The sequence below is a fragment of the Paramormyrops kingsleyae genome, chromosome 17, assembly GCF_048594095.1.
Source record: "Paramormyrops kingsleyae isolate MSU_618 chromosome 17, PKINGS_0.4, whole genome shotgun sequence".
In the NCBI taxonomy this organism is placed as follows: Eukaryota; Metazoa; Chordata; class Actinopteri; order Osteoglossiformes; family Mormyridae; genus Paramormyrops; species Paramormyrops kingsleyae.
In genome coordinates, this window is record NC_132813.1 from 18,153,133 (window position 1) to 18,161,329 (window position 8,197).

The 8,197-nt window shown below is 46.9% G+C and overlaps 1 long non-coding RNA gene across 1 annotated transcript; it reads left to right on the forward strand.

The window, feature by feature from the left end:
• Window positions 1-597: 597 nt before the first annotated feature.
• LOC140579138 (uncharacterized) lies at window positions 598-2,356 on the forward strand. Its single transcript, XR_011983325.1, has 3 exons — window positions 598-1,114; window positions 1,257-1,415; window positions 2,064-2,356. It is a non-coding gene; the product is annotated as an uncharacterized lncRNA (long non-coding RNA).
• Window positions 2,357-8,197: the final 5,841 nt, after the last annotated feature.

Genomic DNA, 8,197 nt, shown 5'->3' on the forward strand with positions numbered 1-8,197 from the left:
CACCCAGCCTCTGACGCTAAAATAAATAAATAAACTCCATCCTGCCACTCACCATACCTACCTTACATACCTTACATACCATACCTTAGCCTGGGCAAGAAACCTGCTGCTATTCGGATGTGCAATGTTCACACAGTAATTTACCTGTGTAAATTACCACTTAACAATATTTATTGTATTTATATATATATTGTATTTCTGCTTCTGTATATATCATGGTGTACATAGCGCAGAGTCTCATAACTTTATTTTTAGTTCTTATTCTTATATCTGATATTCTTTTCTTTTATGTTCTTGTCCTGTGTCTATCTGTGACCGTCTGTAGTAACATGAGCAATTTCCTCCGGGATAAATAAAGTTTTTCTGATTCTGATTCTGATTCTGATTAAAGGAAAGCGAAGAAGAGAAGAAAAAAACCAGCCTGGGGTCCTGCGTGACGCCTCCAATGGCCGAAATAATGCCTGCTCAAAACACTGCACAATTAAACAAACCGCTCATTTAACAGCCTTTTCTACAGGTACTTAATAGAAAAAATGTAAATCTCTAGCTCAAAAATTCAGTGATCGAGTTATAGGTGGTAAAGCAAAAAGTGTTACAACCATACCCGGTCTCCCCTACGCATTCCCCGTACACGCGCGGCAATTCCTCGTTATAGCAGCGCAAATGCCTATTTATTTTATGTGCGTCCACGCTGTTATGACGAAAAATTACCCTGCATTTTAACATTTATGTGGCTAATTTGTAGCTAAAATGCACAGTGATTTCTTGTCATAACAGCGCGAATGCACATAAAATAAGTACTACAAGACATTGCAGCGCGTATAGCTTTAGACAGCGAATGATCGAGTTGGCGTTGGCGTGAGATTTTGAATTCGAGACAAGTCTACACACATATATTTACATGTATATAACAGTTTTATTACCTTGCAAACCCTGCAGACTATTTACAAACTGCCCCAACGCTTTTCATGTAGGCAATTTTAGGTTTAAATGGATTAATAGATATTCGCCGTAAGATTTCTTGCTGTGAGCGTTTCAGTTTGAAAGCGTGAGTGTCACGCCAGATGCGTCAGAGTTGGCAACCCTGCTTACGGCCGAATCGGACCTACGACCGGTCAGTAGGAGCCGATCGCGGCCGAAAGTCGCCGACGACCTGCATAGGATCGTATTGTCAGTTATGGTACGAATGGGCATCCGTGACAACAGCTTGATTACTTTTGAATCACATGTGCTTCTTTTCTCAAACTTCTTTCCAGCGCTTTAACGAGTGACTGCGTTTTGAAGTCTTCTGTAAAATGGAGAGAAACGAAATTAAAGTAATCAAGATCAAAATTAAAATTATTATCAAAATTAAAATAACAAGTAAGGAAACGGAAAGGATAGATAAGACGCGGAGGAAGTGTTACATGCCGAAGGTAAAGCCCTAGATTAAGAGACTATTAGAACACTTGAATTAGAGTATAACATGCATTATGCCGAAAAAGGCATCCCTGCCGCAGAATGCATGCCGGTGTTCTGACTAGTTGAGCTTTTAGGGGTTTTTTGGGGGTTAGGGTTGGGGTTTTAGTTTTTTTTTTTGAGGGTTAGGGTTTTAGGGGGGGTGGGTTTGGTGGGTTAGGGTAAGGGTTAGGGCTATCGATTAGCACTACGGTAGCCTAACTCGACAAAGTAGCTCAACTCGTTTCAGATCAGTGACCAATCGGTCATTTAGAGACAGGCATGCATTCTTCGACAGGGATGCCTTTTTTGGCATAACACTCTCTCTGCCAGTTAGCTGACCAGACCCTATGGGTGGCTCTCGTGGAAGATGGGGAAGTGCCCTTTTTAATTTTCTTTGTGTATGTATGTGTGTGTTTGTTTTAGGATGGGTAGTTGGGCTCGTGCAATATGGCGTGCTAAGGGAGGGTGCTGGATGGAATCGTATATGCTGCCGCTTAGGAGGGGGGGTGTTTCGCGTACACCGCAGTGTGAATTAGGACTATTACTGGCTTGCTTGTGGATATACCTTTAATACCCACAGAGGTTCAATACAATATCAATAACCTCTCCTTGTCTTTAAACAGAATACTGCTGGACTAATGGGCTATGGCCGGGGACGGCGAAGCACGGACTTCGATGGCTCCAGTGACCGGCGACCTGAGAGGGGCCAGGGGCAGCCTCAGCAATCCGCCAGGAGTAATGGATTAATAATGGGCTACGGCCGGGGACGGCGTATTAATAGAGATGTCGTTTAAGTGTTGGTACTTCAGTTAGATAAGCTAAGGTAGGTAAGTTAGATAAGCTAAGGTAGGTAAGTTAGATAAGCTAAGGTAGGTAAGTTAGATAAGTTGACTCTCCCTGCCGGCCCCTGGAGGATGGGCTCTGTAGTATGAGGGGAAATGCCAGATAGGAACCTTTGTGTTGTACCCATGTTACCGGGGGGGAATAATAAAGGAACGGCATGGTACCATCGATACAGGCTGTGTGCGTGTCTGGCTCTCTCTCCCTAATCCGTCATAACCACGGCCAACTGAACATGGTGTCAGAAGTGGGATCTCGCATAAACAGGTAATAGTATCGTGTAGACAGCTGCATAGCGCATTAGTTTGGCGTGCATTGTTTATGCGAGACCACTGAGTGAACTGCTAGACTAGTTAGCGAGTTAGCAAAAGTATATGACGGCAACAGAATGGCTCAGTTCCAAGTCACTCCTCCAGAGAAGTTTTCATTCAAGTCGGGAGAGTGGACAAGGTGGATAAAAAGATTCGAAAGGTTTCGCATCGCCTCAGGATTAGACGCAAAAGATGACGAAAACCAAGTGAATGCTTTAATTTATTCGATGGGAGAAGAGGCGGAAGACATTCTAGTTTCTCTGCACCTAACCGATGATGAAGCGGGTGAATATGCAACAGTTAAACAAAAACTGGATGCCCATTTTGTTGCTCGCAGAAATATAATTTTCGAGAGGGCTAAATTTAATCAGAGAGCACAGGAAGTCGGCGAGTCGGTCGACAGCTTTCACACCGCCCTGCACTGCCTCGCAGAGCATTGCGGATATGGTCCTCTGCATGACGAAATGGTGAGAGATCGACTTGTCGTGGGTCTAAGGGATAAGCGCCTATCAGAACAGTTACAAATGGACGCTGAACTGACATTAGAGAAAGCCATTAACAGAGCACGACAAAGTGAAAACGTAAAAAAGCAACTCGAAATGCTTAAAACTAATTTTAAAGCAGAAGCTTGTAATACTGAAGTAGATGGTATACGTGCGCAACAGCGTAGCAGCTTTGACAAAAAGGAAAAGACGCAGCAAAGCAGACAGACTTTTCAAAGGACTCCGGAGAAACATACACAATGTATGAGATGTGGAGGCACACGACGGCATCGTCCTCAGCAGTGTCCAGCTAGGGAGGCCGTGTGTAACCAGTGTAAAAAGAAAGGGCATTATGCCAGAGTCTGCAACACCAAACTGAGTACGGCAGTGACTGTAGCAGCAGTGACTGAAGACAGCGATGAGGACATCGCATTTTTAGGCTCTGTGCTGGGGAAAACAGGAGTTAATCCATGGATGGCAGAAGTAAAGGTGGATAACCACAAAGCAGTGTTTAAAATTGACACCGGAGCTGATGTCACCGCAGTCCCTGTACAGTTCTACACCCAGGGCCAGTTCTGCAAGTTGTCAAGAGCGGAAAAGGTTCTTTACGGACCAGGAGGGTTCCCTTTAAGAGTAAAAGGAAAATTTACAGCTACTCTCAGTAAAGGCAGTAAGGCCACACGAGAAGACATATATGTGGTGGATGGGTTACATACGCCACTCCTTGGGGGAGTAGCCGCCGTAACGCTCCAGTTGGTAGCCAGAATACATAATGTCAGCCTGGACACTAAAGAGACGGTAAAAGGAGAGTTTCCGAAGCTTTTCTCAGGGTTAGGGAAAATGGAGGGGGAGTACAATATTGTGCTAAAGCCCGGGGCGAAGCCTTTCTCCCTCTCCACGCCACGCCGCATATCACTCCCTCTTATGCCAAAGGTGAAAGAAGAGCTGAATCGTATGGAGCAGCAAGGGGTGATTTCGAAGGTGGAAGAGCCTACAGCATGGTGTGCACCTATGGTGGTGGTACCCAAGTGTTCAGGGAAAGTTAGAATTTGCACAGATCTCACTGAGCTAAACAAGTCTGTGATGAGGGAGAAGCATCCCCTGCCTGCGGTCGAACATACATTAGGACAGCTCGCTGGAGCCAAAGTTTTCTCAAAACTTGATGCCAATGCTGGATTCTGGCAGATCCCGTTGTCCAAAGAATCCTCGCTCCTCACAACCTTCATAACCCCATTCGGGCGATATTGTTACAATCGCCTTTGTTTTGGGATCTCGTCTGCCCCAGAACACTTCCAGAAGCGCATGTCCCGCATCCTGGAGGGACTGGAAGGGGTTGTGTGTCAGATGGACGACGTTCTCATCTGGGGCACCACACAGAGAGAACACGATGAGAGGCTAAGAAAGGTGTTGACACGATTGCAGGAGGCAGGAGTGACACTGAACGACAAGTGCGAGTTCTCAAGGAGCAGGATAAAGTTCCTGGGACAAGTTATTGAGCCCTCAGGAGTCAGCGCTGATCCCGACAAGCTGACCGCCGTGAAATCTATGACAGAACCTAGTAATGTTATGGAGGTTAGGCGGTTTCTTGGGATGGTAAACCATCTGGGGAAATTCTTACCTCATCTGGCGGAGAAAACGCGTCCTCTTAGAGAATTGTTGAGGAAATCCAACATGTGGACCTGGGGCCCACAGCAGCAACAGGCCTTCGATGTTATCAAAGAAGAGCTGACGACACCGCCGGGTCTGGCCTTATATGACCCAAGCGCAGAGACACTGGTCTCAGCAGATTCATCCTCTTATGGCCTGGGGGCCGTTCTTCTCCAGCGACATAGGGGAACAGACTGGAAGCCGGTGGCGTATGCTTCAAGAGCCTTGAGTGACACCGAACAGCGGTACGCTCAAATTGAAAAAGAAGCTTTAGCCACTTCGTGGGCCTGTGAGAGGTTTTCCGAGTTCCTAATTGGGAAAGATTTCCTCATAGAGACTGATCACAAACCGTTAGTTCCCCTGTTAGGCTCCAAACGTCTGGATGAACTTCCTCCTCGCCTGCAGCGTCTGCGTATGCGGCTGATGAGGTTCTCTTACACTATCTCGCATGTGCCGGGGAAGGATATTGCAACTGCTGATGTGCTCTCCAGAGCACCGGTGGGGGACACAGCAGGGGGCCTTTCGGAGCAAGAGGTGGATCTGTATGTGAATTCTGTCGTGGCAGGCTTGCCCGCTACTGAACAGAGGCTGGAAGAACTTCGGACACATCAGAACAATGATGACATACTCCACACAATTAAAACATACTGTAGGGAGGGCTGGCCTGATAAATTCTCTATAAACAGAGCACTTCTACCCTATTTGCCCTTCTCAGGGGAGCTGACCGTTCATAAGGGTTTGCTACTGTATGGCTGTAGAATAGTAATTCCGGCGTCGCGTAGAGCAGACATCCTGCACAAACTGCACGAGGGCCACTTGGGAATCACTAAATGTAGGGAGAGGGCCAAGCAATCTGTTTGGTGGCCAGGTCTTAGCAAAGACCTGACAAGACTGATTGAGAGTTGCGACACATGTTGTTGCGAGAGAACTAATTTTAAGGAGTCATTGCGACCTACGGTCTTTCCTGCGAGGCCGTGGTCCACTGTCGGAGCAGACCTGTTCCAGATGGGAAGTAACAAATCTTACCTGGTTGTCGTGGACTATTTTTCGAGATTTTTTGAGGTGGCCAAACTCGCTCACACAACATCTGAGGCTGTGGTTGAGCGCTTCAAGTCCATCTTCGCACGTCATGGAATACCGGACGTGGTGCGCTCAGACAATGGGCCACAATTCGCGTCGGAGCACTTCCGGCGATTCGCGCTGGAGTGGGGCTTCTGTCATGTTACTTCCAGTCCCCACTTCCCGCAGAGCAACGGGGAGGCAGAGCGAGCTGTAAGGACAATCAAGGGCCTTTTGAAGAAGTCTTGTGATCCCTATCTCGCCCTTATGGCCTATCGTGCTGCTCCTCTTGCGAATGGACATAGCCCGGCAGAGCTTCTTATGGGCAGGAGAATTAGAACACCTGTCCCTGTTCTCCCGTCCCAGCTCGACCCTAGCTGGCCAGATATGGACAATCTAAGGAGTACGGAACAGACATACAGAAGGCAGCAAAAACTAAACTATGACCGTCGCCACCGAGCACGCGACATGCCTCCTGTGCGTGAAGGTGACCATGTATGGGTCAAGGATGTCCGGGAAAGGGGCACAGTGGTGTCTCATGCGGGCACCCCGAGGTCTTACATCGTTGACACGCCCAGGGGCATCCTTCGCCGGAATCGATACCATCTCTCGCCCACTCCTGAAGCACCAGCGACTTTCCCTGCCCTGCAGGCCGACACACCTGGGGACTGCGCACACGGAGCGGCGGGCACACCTGCCTTGCCTGCGGCACGAGGTGACCCGGATCAGGGGCCTTTGCTGCTAGGGAGAGACGTTGCCACTAGAGTGAGAGTACCTCCAGCGTACCTGAAAGACTATGTTTGCTCATAGACTTGATCGTTTACCAAAGGGGTGTTCATTTTGCCAGCGGTAGGCGTTTGTTAAGGTTATTGTGTGGGCTTGAAGCTCTATTGTGGAACATGTTGCGATATTAGTTAGTGAATGTTTACGGTGTTTGTGGCAGACTGTTGGTGAGGTTTTATAATGTCAGGGTTGTATTGTTACTGGCGATGGGGTTAGGGCATGAATGTTCCAAGGTTACTTAAATGGGGTTAATAGTTGCCAAATCGGTTTAGTAGAGATTCTAGTTGTGCTAGAAAATGTAAGCGTTAGGGAATCCTGACAGGTGAAGTTAATGACTTTGTAGTTGCTTCAAGATGTCAGTATGTGGTTACTAGGTGATCTGGCATTTCCATAGACGGCACCTTTGTATTTGTTAAGGGGGATGTAGTATGAGGGGAAATGCCAGATAGGAACCTTTGTGTTGTACCCATGTTACCGGGGGGGAATAATAAAGGAACGGCATGGTACCATCGATACAGGCTGTGTGCGTGTCTGGCTCTCTCTCCCTAATCCGTCATAACCACGGCCAACTGAACAGGCTCCCCCTTTGAGTCTGGTCCCTCCCAAGGTTTCTTCCTAATAGGGAGTTTTTCCTTGCCACTGTCGCCTATGTATGGCTTACTCACTGGGGGCTTTGGGTGGGGATGCTGTAAAGCTCTTTGAGACGGTGTAATGTGATATCGTGCTATACAAAAGTAAATTTGTTTGTAGATATGCTAGGATAAGATATGCTAGGATATGAGCTTTACAATAAAACATATATACAATATTTGTGTCTTTGTTGTCTCTTTTGTGCTTTGTCTGTCTTGGTTTGAAAATCTTGCATCGTTAATTTATGTTTGGCACTCTCTCCTAAACGTCAATAAGCAGAGACAGAGGAATAGGAGGAAGGAACGGTTAAGAAAAAGAACAAACAAAAAAAGTATCAAAATAAGTGTTGCCTTATTTTAATTTCAGCTTTACTACCACCTATGAGTTAATAGCTGCCAGTGTCTGTGTTAAAAGTGTGTAAATAAGTTTAACTCCGGTATATTACTGAAAAACGCGCCAGTTTCTGCCTGCTGTCATTCGGCTAACGTATAAGCGACTCTTCTGTTGCAAATCCATCCATCCATCCAAATCTCCCATTCCATAGGTGCTCTATTGAAATCTAGTGACTGTGGAGGCCATTTGAGTACAGTGAACTTATTTTCATGTTCAAGAAACCAGTCTGAGATGATATGAGCTCTGTGACATGGCACGTTACCCTGCTGCAGTAGCTATTAGAAGCTGGGTACACTGTGGTCATAAAGCGATGGACATGGTCAGCAACAATACTCAGGTAGGCTGTGGCATTTAAACATTGCTCAGTTGGCACTAAGGGCCCCAAAGTGTGCAAATAAAATTTTGCTTACACTAAATTCTGGCCCTACCATCTGGATGTTGCAGCAGTGAATTGAGACTCATCTGACCAGGCAACCTCTTTCCAGTCTTCCATTGTCTAATTTCGGTGAGCCCGTGCCCGCTGTAGCCTCAGTTTCCTGTTTGTAGCTGACAGGAGTGGCACCTGGTGTGGTCTTCCGCTGCTGTAGCCCATCAGCTTCAGAGTTGGATGTG